Source organism: Chlorocebus sabaeus, chromosome X (assembly GCF_047675955.1).
Source record: "Chlorocebus sabaeus isolate Y175 chromosome X, mChlSab1.0.hap1, whole genome shotgun sequence".
Taxonomy (NCBI): Eukaryota; Metazoa; Chordata; class Mammalia; order Primates; family Cercopithecidae; genus Chlorocebus; species Chlorocebus sabaeus.
In genome coordinates, this window is record NC_132933.1 from 84,159,000 (window position 1) to 84,179,294 (window position 20,295).

At 51.1% G+C, this 20,295-nt stretch overlaps 1 protein-coding gene across 9 annotated transcripts in view; it reads right to left on the bottom strand.

Annotated features, from left to right (window-relative positions):
- Nucleotides 1-20,295, bottom strand: part of STARD8 (StAR related lipid transfer domain containing 8) — a 78,111-nt gene that overhangs the window by 16,164 nt on the left and 41,652 nt on the right. For 2 of the 9 annotated variants that reach the window (XM_007991954.3, XM_007991953.3), the window contains exon 1: nucleotides 15,844-16,036. The exons of 6 other annotated variants lie outside the window; for them this stretch is intronic. The gene's annotated coding sequence lies outside the window, so the exon portion shown is untranslated. Of the gene's footprint in view, nucleotides 1-14,893; nucleotides 15,073-15,843; nucleotides 16,037-20,295 lie in introns of those variants that run through there. One more of the 9 variants, XM_037988891.2, reaches the window with a different exon arrangement.

The window sequence follows — 20,295 nt, forward strand, 5'->3', positions numbered from 1 at the left end:
TATATTGCCCAGGCTGGTCTCCATCTCCTGGCCTCCAGTGATCCTCCTATCTCCCTGTCTCAGCCTCCCAAAGTGCTAGGATTACAGGTGTGAGCCACCACACCCAGTCAGCATCCACATCTTATAGCTACTGACAGCATTAAATAAAAGACTGGAGAATGCAAAAGCCCCTGGCACATAATACCAAGCACTCAACAAATGTGTTCCACCCCAACTCTGACTCTGAAAGGTCCCAAAGAAAAAGAGGAAATTAGAGAAAGAAGCCCAGCTACTGCATTCCCTTGCGGGTCTGGACAATGGCTTTGCCCAGACCACTGTCAGAATTGAGGCCAAATGGTTGGGGGAAGTGAGGTAAGGAGGCAGAAGTTTCAAAGAGGTTGCAATTGCTCCAAAGACAAAGGAGCAAAGAAGTTTGGAGTAGGGCTACAGACTGAATTCCCCACCACCTCTCCTTAACAGGAATCTAGAGAATGTAATGGGTTATTACCAAACAGGATGTCAGGGACATTGGCTCCCCACAATACACCATCTCATGGAGGGCTGGGAGGCCCTGAGGCTCCCTCCCAGATGGATCAGTCAGGGACATATGTCTTGGTGATTAAGGGCTGAACTGCGGTGCTCTGCCTTGTCCCTCCCACTCGTCTCAGCCTGCCCAGGCTGAGGCCAGGAGCGACCCCACCTCCACCCCTAGTAGAGTCAATTCACCTGGGGCTGAAGCCAGGTGGCCCAGACTGAGGATTGGCTTATGTATCTGGCGGGGAGAGTGACAACGGGCAGGCTGAGGTGAGGTAGGAATGTTTGTGGTCCCTTGCCTTACCTCTATATCCAGATGTGCAGATTCCAAGGCATGGCTACCAGCAGTTCTAAAGGCTATATTCTGCAGGCGGTGTATGCTCTGGCCAAAGCTTAGGTGATGTGCCAGGGTAGGTCAGTAACAGCAGTCAGCTGGCACAAACTGGATTCCACTGAGACTTAGGCCCAGACTCTCCCTGGGGGAGGGGCCCAGATGATCCAGGCTGGGAGAGTCAGGGGAGAGGGTATGCTAGAAAGCTCCAGAGTCCAATCAGGCCTCAGAGCCAAACCCACAGGTCTCCTGGAGGGAGTGTCAAAGTAGGAAAGGCTGAGCAGCAGCACATGCTTTCTGAGGTCAATGATGGTATCCGCACCTACATTTACACAGGCCACGTTCCCAGAGACAGCACAGAGCAGTTTTCTATGCTGAGAAGGATGCAACCAGGAAAAAAGCAGACCTTCTGGTCTTGAGAAACACTCAAGCATAGGGCGTATGCACCCAGGAAAGAGGCAGCAACATTTCTCACTGGGAGATGCAATAATGACCACAGATGATCACTAAGTTGGAAAAAGAGCTTTTTTCCAATCAAGTCAGCTTCCATGCTTGCCACTAAGTCATCTGAGACAACTTGTGTCATTCTCTAAGCTTTGGTTTCCAAATTTATACAGTGGGGACTAACAACTTTCCTGTCTACCACTGTGGTTACCTTATAGATTTGATCAGGCTTTTGCTGGTTTTGAAAGTGGCTGTATAAAAGTTCTCATTAACGAAGGCTATTTTTATTAAGATGAGCTGAACTTTGTACCCATCTAGTCTTTAAGACACAGTTCAGATTGTGTACCAGTTGCAAAGAGGTGAGAGAAAAGAGCCAGGAGAAAGAGAGAAGGCAACAGGCATCTAATCTAGACTACAGGAAGTAAGGCCTCAGCCAGCCAGTGTCACCAACCCCACTCTCGGGCTGGGTATCCCCTCTTCACACCACTACTAGGCAACCCCAGTCCTTGTACCTTCTGGTCACTCAGTGGGTTATAAGACAGCTGCCCCGGCCCTGGGTTCAGCCTACTCATGCCTAACCATAAAGACAATATCAGGCATGGGGACCAGGCAGGAAGATACAGGCTCAAGACAAGCAATGGATGGATGTCACAGGGACACAGATGAAAGCATCCTTTATTACTGCTGGAGCTGTTGGGTGTCCCGTCCCATTCCTCCCTCACCTCTCAAATCTGGCTGCACGTTAAAATCTCCTGGGGAGCTTTTACTAATAGGCCCCACCCATGACTAGTTAAATTAAACTCTCTGGGGATATGGTTCATTTTTGTTTGCTTATTTTTGAGAGCTCTCCCGGTGCTTCTAAAGTACAGCCCGTGATAAAGACCACCACCCTAAACAGAAAAGGCCTGCTAGAAAGCCACAGGTATAGGTCCCTGGAAAATTCTACCCAGAGCCGAGTCACAGGCCTGTTCTGCTCACAGGCCCACGTTCTCTCTTGACCTGAGTGCAGGAGCAGGAGAGAGTGACCAGCATCAATGTGAATGCCTATGATGACTGAGGGAAGGCAGGCAGTGGGTGTTTGTGAAGGTCATTCAGTTAGCTGACCTGCTCCCTAAGGTGACTTTAAACATGCGGTGGCCTCCTTTACCTGACTTAGCTTCCTGTTTGGAAAAGCATCACCTCCATGGTGCTCACCAGAGAACAGGGGCCTCCAAAACAGGATCTGTCTCCATGTCGGTCTCTCCCACCTTCACTGAGTGCAGGAGGAAAAGCCAGTGTCCTGAGTGGTGGAGAAAGACCTGGGATGCCACTATCTACGTGACAACCCCAGTTCCCAAGGCAGGCTCTGTGAGGCTGGTCCCTCAAGGCAGGGCTAGGAGGCAGGCAGGGGGTCGCCTACCACTGCAGGCCCTGCTACTGCTGCTCAGAAATGCTAGGACCTGGCAAACCGCTTCTCAGATCATTTCTTTTGGTTGCTACAAGGCCCATTTCCTTTGGTTGCTACAAGGCGCATTTCCTTTGCCTGCTCTCCAACCCTACAGGGGGACCTCTCTCAAGGAGAAGGTGCTGGCCTTTGAGCAGAGGGCTTGTATCTCAGAAGCTACCATCCTCAGCATGTGGCCCCAACTGCTCTGAGCAGCTCCTTATACCCTCCCTTAAGGAAACACTAAGGGACCCAGGCCAAAATAAGCTTGCCCACCAAGCCTTGAGCCCTGGCACAGGGCTGCATCCCTCAGGGGTGCTGTTTCATTTGAATTTGCACAAAGCTACCCTCTAGGTTGGCAGTGCCCCTAGCAGAAGTGCTGCAATGAGTGGCTGACTGGCTCTGCCACCTCTCTCCCTGGGGGACAGTGGGAGAGGGACCTGTACTAAGAGCTGTCAGGGATTACAGGGCCACCAAGACTTTCCCTTCTGACCTTGAAGCAGACATGCAAGGGGGTCTGCAATGCCCTATCTATGGGGTGGTCCAGTTCACTGGTGCCTCTTTCTGCTCCTGCTGCTCTTCACTGAAATCACAACTCTAAACTTGATTCTTACAGGAGGAGGCACAGGGAGGAAAGGAGACAGGACCAAAATAGCTCTCATCCCACATTCCAAACCTCACAGGAGGGGCACCACAGGAAGGGCCTCTGTATTTCACCCAGCCTAGGTTGGCAGTGCTGGACCCTGGCTGGCCTCTGGCTTGTTAGGTCACCGGGTAGAACTCAGCGCCCTGCTGCACCTGTTCAGATGCCAGTCTCGGTCTCGGTTGGGGCTACAGCTGGATGCCAAGTTCTGGGCCCATACAAGCAACACTTCTGGAGCCTCCCTGTCACAAATGAGGCACCACTAAAGCGAACAGCCCAGGAGGGGCCCCTAGGACAGGATGGCCGGAAAAACAAGTCACTGAATCTTTTAGCTGGCCAGTGGTAAGTTCAGGAGTGTGGTTCTACCTTCTATATAACATCCCTCTCGCAACACTGCACACCCCAGAAAAAATTTATAGTCTCTACCACAGGGATTCTCAACCAGGGACAATTTTTACCCCAGGGGACATTTGGCAACGTCTGGAGACATTTTTTGGTCATCTCAACGGGCGGGGGTTAAGGGGTAAATGCTACTAGCATCTACTCAGTAGAGGCCAGGGATGCTGCTAAACACCATACACTGCACCAGACAGCCCCAGACAAGGAAAGGTTGACCCCAGATCTGAAGCATGAGACCCTGAGGGTTGGCCTCTGCCTTATCCGGGGCCTCGGGCCCCTCTGGGCAGCCCACCCTCCCGCCAGGATGTCCTGGGGGCTGAAGTGAAGAATGGGTGCAACATTCAGTGGCGGTCCCTAGCCTTTGCACATTGTGGACACCTTGCAGGATCGGCCAGGAAGAGGCGGCAATTCTGGTTTGGCATTTTATTTAAAAATGGAAGTTACACAAGAAACCCCCAATTGTGGTTCCCCACTCCTCTCCGCAAAGCAGTGGCCTTAGCTCCTGTGTGCAGCTATAAATGAGGGAGAATCATGAGCACCCTGAGGTTAAACCAGACCTCAGGCCCACTGAGGCTGCTGGAGATTTTGGGTCCAGAGGCAGCCCAGCCTGTAGGCTCCTGGGCTTGAGCTTGGTATGGCAGGACCAAAGTAGGCAGCTGACATTCCTGCCCGGCACTGGGTTTCCCTATGACAAGGAAGGTCAAAGCTGCCACCTGCTCTGCTGCAGTTGCTCCATTAGTTTTCTTGCCCCCAAGGGCCTCCTGCCCCCAACCCAGTCCCAGGTGCTCTGACAAGGTCATGGTGCCTAGGAAAGAGAGACTTGTTTTAATGAGCCATGTGCTGCTCCATCATCTCCAGTCCCTGGCCTAGAGGTAAATGATGCCAGCCTAACCGGTCTGGGGCAGATATTAGGTCAGTGGTGACTGCTCTCCACTTTGGTTTGAGTGGAAAGTATTGAACTAAAGGTCAGGTGAACTACCTTCTGGCCTCAGCTCCACTAGCATCTTGCATAACCTCAGGCAAGCCATTACCTCTGTCTGAACCTCAGTTTCCCCATCTCCTAATGACCGTTCCCCAAAATCTCGAGCTGCAGCAGAGGTGTGTGTGATGGGTAGTGGCTGTCTTAGTGGGGGAAGTTTTCTTCCTTCACATTCTTTTCTGAGGACCCAAGCGAGGATCCTCAGTGTAATGCACACCAAACCCATCTTTCCCCACAAACCAGCTCTCCGTATGTTTCTGCCTCCCAGTGTGCCCACTGCCTAGGCTTAAACCTCAAGTCATTCTTGCTCTCTTCTTGCCACATGTATTTAGTCACCAAATTCTACCAACTTTTCCATCAAATGGTTGGGCTTTTTTCCTGCCCAACTGTGCTCTAGGTTCTTCTGCCTGGATTACTTCAGCCCTCCAAGTTCCCAGCCTCTAGCCTCTCCTTTCAAGGGGCCATCCTGCCAGCTGCTTCTTCTAAGAGCCCAGTTCTAACCTGGCCGCTCCCCTACTCTACAACCTAAAGAGCTTCCACAGCCTGGGGCAGATAGCCTTGACTGCTCCCTGGCACTCAAGACTGCACAATCTAGACACAGCCTGATTTGAAGCTTTAAACTACTATTTATTCATCAAGCTGGAGATCAAACACCCCCTCCCACGAAGCCTCCCCTGACCTCTCACCAACCCCCTAACACCCAGTGGCTCAGTTCAATTAAGCAGTCCCCTAACACATTTCCATGATCATCTCAGCAGCATGTGAGTCTATCCCCCATTCAACTAGGGACTTCTCTGCACTGGGCACTTTTGGTCTTTGTGTTGCCACTGAAGTGTGTTAAGGGCTACCGAATGTTCTGGCAACACACAGACAGGAAGCCCTACTTCCCACTACATAGAATACAGGCCTCTGACTCTGCTCCCTTGTCTGGTATCACCACAGCACTAGAAATGGAATTGAGCACCTCTTTACTTCAAAGCCTTGCCCTAGGACAGAAACCACATAGCCAGGAACGAAGGCTCAGAGATGTGAGAACAGAAAATGAACTCTGCTCGACCTGAAGGAGCACTTCACTTCGCCGAGCTCAGGGGAGGGCATCCACGTTCACCTGAGAGAAGGGGCGTGCCTACCTCCTGCCTCCCTCTCTTGGCCTGGAGTCTTGGCGCTTGTCTGTTTTGACCCTGTGCCATCACGTCTGCATCCCACCCCCTTGGCTACTTCCCTTTCCTTTTGCTCAGGCCAAATATAAACTCCTGGACAGGAAATGCCTTGAAGGAGCCTGGCCCCACCCTGAGATCCAGAGAAAATTGTCTCTGATAGAAAGGAAATGGGCCTGAGAGAAGTGGACTCCCTGGGAAGGGAGCAGACACAACGCCTCCCCCAGCCCCAAGGAGAGTCAGAGGGAGGGCTGTGATGCTGAGCACATAGCAAGGGGCGGAGCCTATGGCTCTGGGGGCAAGGGTGACGATGTGCATGCTCAGGTCATGGTAGGGCCAAGGGAAGGAGAACCCCAAACGGTGGTCTTACAGCTCTGTAAGGCCTATGGGCATAGAGGTTACAGGGTACAGTGGGAGGAGTTAACAGGCTAGTCACCTGAAGACGTAGCCTATTAGTCACGGCTCTGTACCTCTTCCTTTTCTTTTTTTAAAATGAGGTCTCACTCTGTCACCAGGGCTAGTGTAGTAGCACGATCACAGCTCACTGCAGCCTCGACCTCCCGGGCTCAAGCAATCCTCCCACCTCAGCCTCCAGAGTAGCTGGGACTACAGGCACACACCATGACGCCCAGCTAATTTTTGTAATTTTTTATTTTTTGTAGAGATAGGTGTCTCCCTATATTTCCCAGGCTGGTCTCAAACTCCTTGGCTCAGGCAATCCTTCTGCCTCAGCCTTCCAAATTGCTGGATTATAGGTGTGAGCCACCACTGCCCCTGGTCCTGGCTCTATACTTCTTACTCACAGCAATATTTATGATACAGAATGTAATTATTAATAAAATATAGCAGACACTAATAGTTATACAGTACTAACTATGTGCCCTGGGCCACGGACTTTGTACTGAGCCATTATTATGTCCCAGGCATTTCTTTAGGGTTTTTTTTTTTTTTTAATGTGTATTATGTTACTGAATCTTCACAACAAACCTGTGAGCTAAGTGCTCCAATAATATCTCTATTTTACAGAGGAGGAAACTGAGACCCAGAGATACGGAGTAACTTGCCCAAGGTCAGCAACTAAGAAGTGGTGAGCCAAGATGCAAATCCAAGCAGTTTGGCTGTAGAGTCAGAGCTACCAAGTTAGAATCTTCCTCATTAAAGAAAAGAAATTGTCTAGGCTGGGGCCTGGCACACAGCAGACACAAAATCATTTACCAGGGTTTTTGCAGTATGAGTGGTTAGCCTGAATTTAACTTCCCATCAGCTGGGAAAGCACTTGATCATCCTGTATGTCATTTGGTCCCCGCAAGAATTCGTCCAAAGCAGGTAATGCCTATGGTACAAATGGGGAAACTGAGGCTACACTAGGTCAAGTAGCTTCTGTTGGACTACAGATTGGGCCAGAAGCCTACCTAAACACCCACAGCCCTCCTGCTGACCTATTCCCTCCCTCGGCTCTCCCCTTAGAATCCACTCCCCATGAACTGTGAATTTATTCAACTAATAATACCCAAGCACCTACTTGGTGCCAAGCCCTACGCTGGGTACTAAGGTCTGAAAAGAGAAAAAAAGTTGAACTCTCCTGCAGCACTTGGCCAGAGCTGCTGCCAGGCCCATCCTTCTCAGGAGACAGAGGCTCACATGGACTGGCCTTTGTAGCACTCCCTGGAGCTTGCTTTGGAGGCAAGATAAAGGGGCATAAGCCCCGAAGCAATGGAGCTGACAGCTAGTACAGCCTGAGGGAAGGAAGGTTGCAGCCCCCAGGACCCTGAGATGGAAGCACTTCGGGGAGGGCTAGAGCTTCTGGACAACCTCCTCCCACCCAATTCTAACATGGGACACGCCAGCTAGTGATCATAGGAGCTAATCCAGCCAGCCTCCTGCCTGCCCCAACCACCCACGCCTCCTAAATAATGCAGCTTGGTTGTCAAGAGGGCATATTCAAATGTCTCTTCTTCCCCGATGCCACCCAGCACCCTGCTCTCCACCCCCAGTACTAGAAGGTGCTAATCAGGCAGGCCTGGTGCTGATGTCAGAACCACACTGCCACCCCCACCGCCCGACTCCCTCCTGTACACCCTCCCCACCTCAATGCAGCTCTGTTTTAGAGCATAAATACCCACTCCTCCATGTCCTCCCTCCTATCCATCTGTCCACCTTGGTGATGGAGGGTGAGGGGAAGTGCACAGAGCAGACAGGCAAGGACCTGGGGACTGCCTGCCCAGAAGTGACTAATCACTGGTGGGTGGGATGAGCACTCAGGAGGGGAAGGAGACCCGAACCTCAGCTCTTGCCTCCTGGCCAGGCATCTGGAGAGAGGCATGGCCCAGTCATTAAAGATGTCAGGAGGTAGAGTCAGACCAGCTGGGTCCTGATCCCAGCTCCATCACTCCCTGGATATGTGACTTGGGCAAGTTTATCTAACCTCTACTTACCTCAGTTGCTTCACAAGTAAAATAGAGACAATGATAGCAGTACCTACCTTACAGAATTGCCACGAATGCTAAAGAAGTTAAAATGTGTCAATAATTTAGAAGAGTTCACTATTATTATTGGTGTCACCAATAATAATAAAATTGGTGACACCAATAATAATAGTGAACTCTTCTAAATTATTGACACTGCCTTGAAAACTGTTGCAGTGTCGTGAATGCCACTAAAGAAGGCCAGAGGAAGGGAGCCCTGTGGGTGGGCATGGCCAAAGGGGCTTTTCTGGGTAAGGTGGACTCTGAAATGACTGCAAAGTCCAGACCGAATGCCCAGGAGGTGGCAGGTTTGAGGACTGCACAACCCCAGGTCAGTGAAAAACAGCAAAATGACAGGACTGCAGAAGGTACTACTAAGCAACAATCATGGCAATAATTTTATTTATATTGTTGGATTTAATATTCAACAACCCCATGAGGTGGGTACATATCTCCATTTCAGAGCTGACAAAATGAAGGCTCAGAGAAGTTAAGTAATTTGCCCAAAGTCTCCCAGCACTGTGAACATGAGAGCTTGTGTACAGCTCAGGATGTATTTTACTTCTGCTCCACTCTGACCCCTTTTCCACATTCTCCTCTTTGTGTTTCCCATTTAGAAGGCCCTGCTGGTGTGGGCACTGCTCAGGACAGATGTTTGGGGACAAGCTCTTCCCACAAGCTCAACAGCCTCTGCCACAGCCTGACTTGACCTCAGCCTGGAGCAGAAAGGCTGGCTGCAGGTGCCTATCTCACACCTCAGACAGGCCAGCCTTTGGCCAGCCCAGATAAAGGACAGGAAATCCTAGGCCACCTCCCTTGGAGCTCACTCTCTCACAGGAACAGAGTTGCAGCCAGGGCAGGAGTTCCTCTGTGGTGGGGAAGCTGCCGAGTCAGCCCTGGCTGCCATGGCTGCTGGGTGTGGTTTGGGGAAAACAGGGAGGGCTGAGGGTCAGGAGACCTGGGCTCCAAATCCTCCCTCACTGGAGACTGTTCCTCCCTTCCCTGGGCCTCAAGTGGAGACCACCACAGATCACTCTGGGGAAATCATACCATCTACTTTACAGGGCTGCTCTAAGAACACAATAGGATCATGGAAGTGAAAGTGCCTTGAAAACTGAAGAAATGGGAGGACTCGTAGTCGTCATCATCAACTGCTAGGGGAAGGAATGGCTAAGTTGGTATTTCTCCCTGTCTGATTCACTCTTCTAGGCCCCACTGTGGGCATGGCTCATACTCATTTCCGGCTTCAGTACTCCCTAAAATATCCCCTTCCCTCCACCCCTCACCAACTCCAAAGATAAAACAGAGTGGCAGGAAAGCAGGGTATGCTGGAAGCCCCCCACATATTACATAGTATTCAACTAATCAAGGGGAACACCTACTAACACCAGGCTTGTCCTCCACTACGGGGGCACCAATTAGAAGGCCCTACCTTCCAAGGGCTCTCCAATCATGAGAGCTGGCTGGACCTGAACAATAAACAAATCAGCATTGTCTAAGGTATTTGCACCCAAGATTCTGGGGGTTAGGAGTCTACCCGCTGGGGTAACTAGAAAAGGATTATGGAGAAGTCATCTGATCAAGTTCAGACTATAAATAAACTAAGGGGAGTGAGGGGTTTCCAGTGCCCCATTTCCTGTCTCCACATGTTAAGGGGGCCATAAACAGTAGCAGGCAGGGAGGACAGAGGACAGTGATGAGGCTGGGAAGGGGGCTGCTCCAGGTCTGAGGAGGAGCACAGATGCTTGAAGGCTGTTTGGCCTAGAGAAGACACAGGTGCACTTGGGTTCCGTCCTCAGACTCCTGAAGGTCAGAGAGAGCAGACAGGGTCCAGGTGGTCCCAGGGGGCACAGTCGGGACCCAGGGTTAGAAGCCTCAGGGAGGCACAGTTAAGTTCAACATGAGAAAAACTTTCAGACATTTCAAAGACGAAAGCAACTTGCTTGAAACATATCGCATTCCCACGTACTGAACATGAATGAGCAGGAACTGCACGAGTACCTGTCGGGAAGCCCCAAGTTTCAGAAGGAAAGTTGGACCTAGTACCCTCTAAAGGTCCTTCTCCCCTGAGCTCTGCCTGCGTACCTACCTCTAGAGGGGTTGTGGGAGAGAGCATAAAGGTGACTGGAGCTGGGTAGGCCCTTGGCTGCTTCCCACAGGGACCTGGGATCCCAGGAGCACCGTGGGCTGGTATGACCGAGGGGGAGCAGTTCACTCATTAACTTGTGCTGAATGGGTCAGAGAGTGGCTGGCCGCTTGGGACAGACACAGGCTTGGGGAGGGGCCAGAGAGCAAACTGCAGAAAAGCCCATGCACAAGGAGAACCCAAGCTGTGGCAATTCAGGGCTTGGCCAGCTCAAACTGACCCCGCTGGCTGAGAACATTCAGTGTCTGGGCCTGGATGAATTTGAAGCCAGCTCACCATTGCCCAGAAGATAAGAAAAGGGTCTCGAGTGGGGAGGCATACTTGCATAGCTGAAAGGAAGGCTGACAGACCACTGAGTCTGCCTGCCACCTGCCCTACCCACTTTATAGTCGTGGAAACTGAGGCCCAGAGAAAGCAAAAATCACTCACTGAGAGAAAGCTATAAAGGGGGCAGAACCAGAAGCCGTTTCCTAACTCTGTAGCAGGCCCATGGGGTGGTTCCTTCTCTTCCTACTGAAACTGCAGAAAACTGCATGTGATCTGGAGCTTTCTAAATTGGGTCTGGGTCTGGCTCTGGGTCCTGGCCCAACCCTTCCAAAGTACCACTGCTTGTCTAGATACAGGCTCCCAGAGGAAGGCATCCTCCTCCACTTACAGAGCCCCTCAGCCTCTCAGCAGCCACCATGTGGTTGGCTGTCCCCATTCCCACTGCAGCCTAGTGTGGAGGGACCCACAGCTGTACTGAAAACAGACACACATTCCCACAGCCTAACTCCATCCCCAGCATCGGCAGACCCTTTGGGTGCGCATTTCTTGCTCTTTTAGACTTTCAAATTGAGATGAGGGGATCAACTACTCCTAGAAACACCCCTACCCCTTTTTAACTCTGATGCTGGACCCCACTGCCCATCCAAATCCCCATCAATTCACTCCCCTTCCCTTCTCAATACCATCCAAGCTGAACCCATGTCCTTCAAATGGTGTGAATAATTGCTTCTGTTTGCCCAAGTAAAGGACGAAGGGGCAGGCTTTTAACTGGCCCCAGAAGGTCCCGTGACTGAATGTTTGTCAATGTTCCCTTGGGGGAAGGTGAGGGTTCAGGACACGGTCTCTTTAAGGCCTGGGGTGGACAGGGAGTTAGTTAATGACCATCCCCTAAAGATGACTTTCCAAGGTGGTTATTATGTGGCTCAATGATTAACCAAGCAGTGGCAAGACCCCAGGCTTGTTGGAAGGAGGCTGCTCTTTTCCCAAGGACAGCCCAAGAGCAGGAACCTGCAGTCAGGGAGAATATTCCTGGGGTCTTTCTCTCTCTTTCTCCGACAGGCTGCGGTGAGGTGGGTGGGGGCAGAGGCCTGCACTGAGGGAATCTCTCCCTCAGCCCCGCATGGGGGTAGAGGGCTGGCCCGGATATGGAGGAAGTCAGCACACCCTTACTGGGGCGGAAGGGAAAAGAGAGACAGTGAGGGTTTTTATCATGAATGAGAGAGGAAGCTCCAAGCTGGGCCTTGGTGATTAGATGACAAGCTGGGAAAGACGTTCATCCTGAATACATCCTGTTTTGCTCTGAACTGGCCTCGGGGGTCAGGCACAGGGGAGGGGCCTAGGTGGAGAGCAGCCTCCCAGAATACTCCTAGACCTGCGGACCCCAAACTCCTGGGTGCCCCGGACTGGGGAAGCAAGTGTGAGAGTGAGAATGTCATTTTCTGCTAGAGAAACAAAGGCAGGAAGTCTCTGCAAGAAGCCTCCATGGGTCAGCCTCCAGATCTGGAGCCCTAGAGGTGGCTAACATCTGGACTGGGACCTTTCCTGGGCCTCTCTTCCAAGGTTCAGCTCAAATGTCACTGCCTCTATCCGTCACCTTCCCCTCAGTCAAAAGCAATCACTCCCTGGAATGGATTCCCAGGGCAGAACGGACGCCCAGGGCAAATAAGTCCTTCTCAACAATTGGAAATATGAACACTTACCGTTTATTTGATAATATTAAGAAATTATTTTAGGTGTGATAATGGCTGTTTTTATGAATCCTTACCTTTTAGAAATACGTATTGAAATATGTATACATGAACTGATAAGGTATCTGGGATTTGTTTCAAAATGACAAGGGCATGATGTAGATAAAAGTGTGGACAGGGCAGGATTGGTCGTGGGCTAATGGCTGTTGAAACTAGGTGATGGGTACATGGGGTCTTAGTATACTAATTGTCTCTATTTTTATATATGTTTGAAATTATTCCTAATAATTTTTTAAAAGCCATCACCAAGGTATTATTATTTAATACATAAATAATTAGTGGCATGTATTATTTATGCCACTAACCCCCAAACTAGATGGTAGATTCCCTGGAGCTGGGGGTTTTAACTCCGTGTCCTCCACAAGACCTAGCACCAAGCCGAAACCTAATGACTAATAGTTTATACAGCACGTGATAGTTTACAAAGCACTTAGCCATGGATTCCCTAGTTTAATCCAGTGAAGTGGAAAAAATGAGGAGAAACCCACAGTCGGAGAATTTGAGGGGGCAGCAGAGCCTGGAGTTAAAGCCCCCCATGTCCAACTTCCAATCCCCTGTTCTTTGCTCCATGCCACCCTGGACTCCTAGGGAACTTAACATTCAGTTCTAAAATTCCTGTGTGTGGTCGATGTAAACAGGAACAGCAACTGTTTAGCATGCAAGTTACCAACCTGCAGGACTGGGGAAAAGGAAACTCCACCCACAAACACAGCACTTCAGACTTGTGACAAGGGCCCAGGCTGTGGCCTCCAGTCCACTGGTTCCTATCTATCAGGACCCTTTCCGAATGCATGCCCATGCACAAGTGTGCACACACAAAACCAAGACCCCTTAATACACACTTGACACCAGCAAATGTGTGCCCAGCCCAGTGCTCAACTACCCTGTTGTGGGGTGGGGAACAACGGAAAACTCACCTAGATCTCCGAGAGCTCATACTTCCCACCCTACAGCCCTTGCATCTTTGAAATCTGCTGTCCCTATTTTATCTGCTGAACAGCTTTCCTAAGGCTCATAGCCATGACACCGGATCCTACCCAAACTGGGAGCCTGAGGGAAAAGGTCCTTCTCTTCTTTTCATGGTAGAGGCAACTCTTTCTTCTAGCCAGAAAAGAGGTGAGGGCACAGCCTGCATGTGATAAACCTGCCATCTGTTGAACCTGAACTTTCCATGGCTCAAATAAGGAACTCCAGGAGTCTCCTAGCAGCAAAGCAGCTGCAGCTGTGACAGCTTCCCAATTGGAGACTCCATCCCCTCCTCCCTTTGGGACCTTCTTGCCTTTGAGTCCCTGTTGCTATCCTCTAAACCTGGACATAGGGGTCCTCTGCTCCCTCTCCAATCTGTAGTCCCAATAATGGAATTTTAAAGCTTCAAGAGGACAGAGAGGGACAACATTCAAGCCTTCTTGGTGCCACTTTCTTTGCTTCTCTGCTGGAACTCAGGAGGTATTATGTTTGAATAAGGAAGGCTCTGCCATCCTCCCCACATGACTCACTGCAAACCCTGTCTCAAGCAAGCACATAGGGCACACAGCCCCGTTGCTTTGCACACCTTCAGTTCAGCCCTTCTTCTTGCTCTAAACACCTCCAGATATCATCTCTAGGCAGCCTCTCCTCTCCAGGTGGGAGAGGGGAGCTGTAGATGCACAGAGAGGTTTAGCATACTTCAAAAACAGGAGAGGCAGTGTCCAGTGTGGTGTTTCCTAGCACTAAATATAGAGGTCTAGGGAGCAGAAATCCAAAATCCAAAGTCCAGCACATTCACAAAAAGCCACGTCCCTAAAATGAAAACCAGCCCAGAATGTCCAGCTAGATGGCAGCTGTACCTTTAGAGTGAAAGAGTTTCACTACCGACCCCTATACTCTTATAGCGAAACACCATCCTTCCCATCACACTCTTCCCGCTGTGAAAGCCACCCAGAAATCACCACCTGCAGCCTTCTCCACGCCTTTGGGCTGCCCACCTTCCCATCCCATCCGCAGACAAGATTTGTCCCCCTTTCATTCCAGGAGGATGAAAATGAGAGGAAAACTCAGAGGGCAATAATACAGGTGTGCGGGGGTGGGGGGAGAGGGGGCGGCAAATCCTGGAGTGGGGAGGGAGCAGGTCGCACCCGAGGAGTCAGGGTTTGAAAATAGCCCTGAGTGTGATTCATTAACTCCTCCTCCCCGCTTAGGCTCTGACTGGGAGAGAAGCCAGGGCCCTGGGACTTGGGGGTAAGCATAGGCTCCAAGCCAGCCCAATCTCTGAGGACCCCAACCTCTGTGGCCCCAGGCTCTGGAAGAAAACTCCCACCTCCCCCTACCTTGGTCTGGCTGCTGTCGCCCACCCCTCCACGCACACTCTAGTTTTCCAGCTGGCTTAGCTGCATACTCACCACAAAGCTCTCTGTGTGCATAGCTGGGGCCACCCGGAGCGTCTCAGAGAGAACTTTTTACCTGCCAATTAGGAGCCTGACCCCAGGTACCAAGTAACCAAATGTCAGGGTGAAAGAGATCGGGCCCTTTAGATACTGAAATCAAGCTGCCACCCGAGGTGTGGCTTAAAACATTATGGCCCACACAGTAGTATGACTCGCCTAAGGTCACATGGACTGGCTGAACCCCAGTTTTCTGAGTTGTAATTCAGCGAGCAACTTTCACAAGTGTCAGGAGGAACGTGAACCCCACACTACCTAATTTGGAAATCCCAAAAATTCCACTGAAAAGCCTTTCCTCTAATCCAAACTCATTTTGGACTTTATGGGAAAATGAGACCTATGAAGACGAGACATGTCCAAACGTTTTCGCTTGGTCCCCGCAGCTACCTTAATACCAAGAAGTCCTGGGCGTTTCTCAGAAGGGAAAGCAAGGAGGCAGTGGCCGACGGGAAAACCCATACAGCCGGACGGGGGCTTCCTGGAAATGCCCCGGAAAGCAGAGAAAGGAGAGGGCAGGCGAACCGGCGGGACCCGGCCACCGGGCCTGAAGTCCCGCCGCCCCCGCCCAGCTGCAACCCTCCTCCAAAGCCCCAGAGCGACTGCTGCGAGACCCACGGGCCCGGCGGTAACAGGCGGACAGCTGCCTTCCACCGCCCCACTCGCGAGGCTTCGCTGGAAGACGCTCGGCTGGCGCGCTCGGGGGTCCCCCAATTTCGGCGACTCTGACCCCCCAATCCCAGGGGCAGAGGTGGTTCAGCTCGCTTCCTCCCTGTCTCCTGCGTACGCCGCCCGGCGGAACCGCTAGGAGAGGGGCCGAGCCGGAGAGCGCCAGAGAGGCAAGGCGGGGAGAGGGAGCTCAGGCGCCCCAGTTTGTCCGGATCTCCCTCTGCCGTCGCCCCTACTCCTACCTGGAGGCCGCGTCCACCCCTTTGGGTTCGGGAGCTGACACAGAGCAAACCGGCAGGAGGCGAGCCCAGGAGGGACTGCTCCGTCCGGGGCACACGCGGGGCCTGGGGTCGGGCAGGGGTAACGGTGCCAGCCAGAAGAGCAGCTGCCGCGGCTGCTTAAGCCGTTGTCAACCCGAGTCAACTCAGCGCAGGTGGGGAGGGAGCGTGGGCTAGCAGGGCTGTAGGGACGCCCCGCCCACCTCCCCTCGGCCAATGGGGGCGCAGTCTGGCCCACCGGACTCGCCAGAAAGTCGCCCAAATCTGGGTGGGCGGGTCACTGCCTACCGGTCCTCCAATGCCCTCGCCGCTGCCTTTCCCTGGGGTCACACCGCTGCCAGGGAGGAGGTGCAAGCCCAACGACTGAGGCTCAAGGAGCGACGTGGCCAGGCATACAGGCTAATATTTATTGAGTTATGAATGAGTCTGGCACTGTTTGGGGGATTTAAACACATATGCCATGTGCCTGGGAGAGTTCAGTGACTTGCTCGATAGTTTATGGGATGTCCAGAAGACATAACTTCGGTGAAATCTCCAACTGGTAGCGGAAAACCCGATGATTAGGAATTTGAGTAGGAAGCTGCCATTCCTACCTTGCTCAGGCCCCAGTGGCTCTGCAACTTCTCCAATACCCCAGGCTTCTGTCCCCTACCCCAAGTCCAAACTCTACCTCCGCAGAGAAATGCATGGAAAACTTGGGGCATGAACATTAATCGTGGCAGGGGAGGGCTTCCAGGAGTTCTGATAGTAAGCACCACCAGAAAGCCCATTCAAATTCAGTAAGAAACAAGAGCCTTCGGCTTTGATTTCTCTCTGGCCTTTCATCACAAGGGTCCAACACAAGTTCACAACCTTGATTTCATTGTTGAATTGAGGATTCCTATTAGTCAGGACTGAGAGTATCCAGGACCTCATGCAGTTCAACTGCTATCCCTCACATTTATAAAGACAGAAACTGAGCAGAGATAACTCACTTAAAGCTACCCAGCCTGGAACTCCTGGGGTCAAGAAAATCTCCTGCCTAAACTTCCTGAGTAGCTAGGATAACAGGTGTGTGCCACTATGCTCAGATAATGTTTAAATTTTTTTTATAGAGCTGAGGTCTTGCTATGTTGCCCAGGCTGGTCTCACACTCCTGGTCTCAAATGATTTACCCAGAAAATCCATGGCAGGGTCAATACCTGTACACTGGTTATTTTCTCCATACCATTCCTAGAAGGCAGGAACTGCGTCCATCTAACTTGCTTGTTAGAGTATCCAATACAGATGAGAGCAAAAATATCTGTCTCTGAGGGCAGCAACTTTATCAAGGTCACCCAGGCAAAGACAGAGCCAGACCTAACCCAGCCCCAAGTGCCCCTCTGCTGTCTAGCCTTCAGTTCACTAGGCCAAACTGAAATTCTCCCACATTCCTTCCCTGCTGGCCCTGATGAGAGTCAGAGGAGCAACGATAAAGTGACACTACCACCACTGTGTGTATCCCATGTATCCCTCTTTTCCTCTTGATGGCAGGACTGCCGCTCGTATCCTCTAGCAATTTGTTCAAGGTGAGCCAAGTCCCTGTGGATCTGTGGATGAGGCCTGTACACCAGAAGTTAGTCCCAGAAACGAAATCCTTCTGGTGGGTGGGAAGGGATATGACCTCCTTCCTGAGGCTAGGCTTTAACAATGATAAGCATCCTTAAGGCTCTGAGTTGCAGCCAAAGGCATCTTGCCTGTGCACAGTGCTAAAAAGGACAAAAAGTGGGGTCCTGCAATGATTTTATCATTTTCCTAAGGGCAAGAAACCCTGTCAAAGTCAATTCCATCCACTCCAAGGCACCAAACACAGTGCTTACAGTACTTTCCTCACTATTGTTTGCTAATGAATGAACAAATGTTGAAAGATAGTCAAAGCACAACCAAAAATAAATGACAATCATATGACTAATGAGCAAAGTCAACTTATCTTTTAGTAGATACATTTAACTGAATCAGATATCATGGGTTCTGAGACACCAGCTGTTTTTTTTTTTTTTTAAAGCCATCAAACCAGGAAACAAAAAAGGAGGGGGGTATAGTACAAAAACTACCAAAAAATGGGGCACTGCTATAAATACTTAGAAGGAGAATTTTGCAGTGCCTGGCATAGAGTAGATGCTCAATAAAAATGCTTGTCGAATTACAGTGAACACAACTGTCAGGGAAAGCTACAATCATAATATTTGCCACACACACTGTGACATTTTGAAATGGCCCAAGCGATATCAGGGCTATTTCTTTTGGTCTTTTGTGATCTCCCTCTTTTATTCTGGCCAGGAGAGCTCAGCCTGTTCAGCAGGGCAAAGATAGCTCATCCCCTTCAATACCCCTGCCAACCCCTGCTCCCTGTGCCTGAGTCTTGCAAGGATTAATCATGCCTGGAATGGATGAGAAAAAGAGTACCTTTTCACAGGCCCATTTCTAGGTTGCAGCCTGAGTGACTGTGGAGGTAACTGGAAGCTTTAGGTTCTTGACTTCCCCTTTTCCTCAAGCCCTCACTCTTGCCTGTGTGTCCTACAGTACCATTACTCCTGCTACCTTGGATGCCAGCTCAGTCATCAGGCAGGGGAATGTAGAGTGCTTGAAGCAGGTCAAGGGCTGGCAAAAAAAAGTATCTGTGTGTGTGTTTGTGTGTGTGTGTGTGTGTGTGTGTTTCTATGCCTGAGGCATGGGACTTTCCTCATTCTACCACCACCACAGACTACATAAGTCCCACAAGAGGGAGTATAATGGACTCTGGAGCCAGATGGCCTGGGTACAAATGGCCTCTGCTACATACTAGCTGTGTGACTCTGCCTCAGTTTCCTCATCTGGAAAGTGTAGATGATCATCACAACACTGACCTTAAATAGCTGCAGAGCAGATCCACTAGGCTAAATAAACACTTAGAATGATGGCTGGCACGTAGTAAGTGCTTATAAGCGTCAGATATGGTGAGAAGCACTGAGCAATAGTAGAATGAACCCTGGGTTAGGAAGTAGTAGAGCTAAATGCTGGCCCCAGTTCTACCACTTTCTTGTTATGCCACCCAAGACGAGTCATTGTGCTACTCCAGCCATCAGTTTTTTCACCTATAAATAACAAGACTAGAGTATAATAACCACAGGGTAGAGTGGAGACAATAAATGTGAAAGTATACCGTAAAGGACTGTGGCAGGTGGCAGGATGGCACTGAAGGTGCTATAGAGCTAACCTTTGGGGGACCTATCAGCCCTTTTATCCTAGGCTATGGCAAAGAGCAGTTCCATATACCATTCCCCTGAGCCTCACTCTGAGACACTTGGGTCCCAATAAGGGCCTACCTAAGGACTCTCAGCAGTCCCCACCCCCTCCCTGCCTGGGAATGGGAGTTGCTCGAGCTGTTGCCAGCAGACCCATGCCCCCACTCTGGAATGGCTGGGTTAATATCCAGAAGGAACCAGATAGACTCTTCTACTACTCTTTTCCATAGGAGCTAAAGAAACGGCAGCCAATCACTTCAGGGAATTCAGGTGGGAAGTTTCTAGAAAAGGGGTTGGAGCAGTGAGGGGAAAATGAATTACACTCAGACCAGCCCCACCCAGCACATCAGCACGGGTGGCCTCACACACAGGCTCTGACACTTGTACGCACATTCCTGCATGCCTCACCGAAGCCTGCTCCCTGGTGGCTCGGGGCCCCCGGCCAGCCTCATGAAAGGGGGCTATTGATCAGGTCCCACAACATAGGATACTCATGGTTTATTAAAACAAACAAACAAATAAAACAAACAAAACAAAAAAACCTTCCTGAGGAGCTGTAGCCATAGGAGGGAGATTTGCACTAAGAAGACAGCCCAAGCAGGGGCAGATGTGGACAAAGGGCATACAGTGGTGGGGAGGGGTTTGAAAAGGTAAGGGCCACACAGACACCTCACTGTCTATACATTGCTAAGTGTGGATGGGGGACAGAAAGCTACATCCTGGAAGGAGCACCCCTTCTCAGCCCACAGCCTAGGGGACTCTCACGGTTGCCTCCACCCTCACCCCGGAGCACCCCGGAGCACCCTGGAAGGAGGAGCTCTGTGCTGAGCTCAGAGCCCTGGGCTGGCAGTGAGGGACTCTGGAGCACAGGCCAAGCCAGGCCCAGACCAGGTGAGATTCAAGGGTCACTTAACCTCTCTGCCCTCGCCCTCCCTAAGCTCAGACACAGAGGTGCGGGGCGGCTCATGACTGCCTCCAGGCACTTAGACCGGGCAGGTGGAGCTAGATAACCCAGGCCTGGCTCTCTCCCAGACATGAGGGGCCTGTCATCTCCCCTCAACCAACACCAGGCAGTGTGCCAGTCTGATGGAAGGCCTGGGCGCCAGCATCCACTTGGTAGAAGCCCTGGGCCATGACAGTGCCACAGGTCCCATTTCACACCCAGGATGGGCCT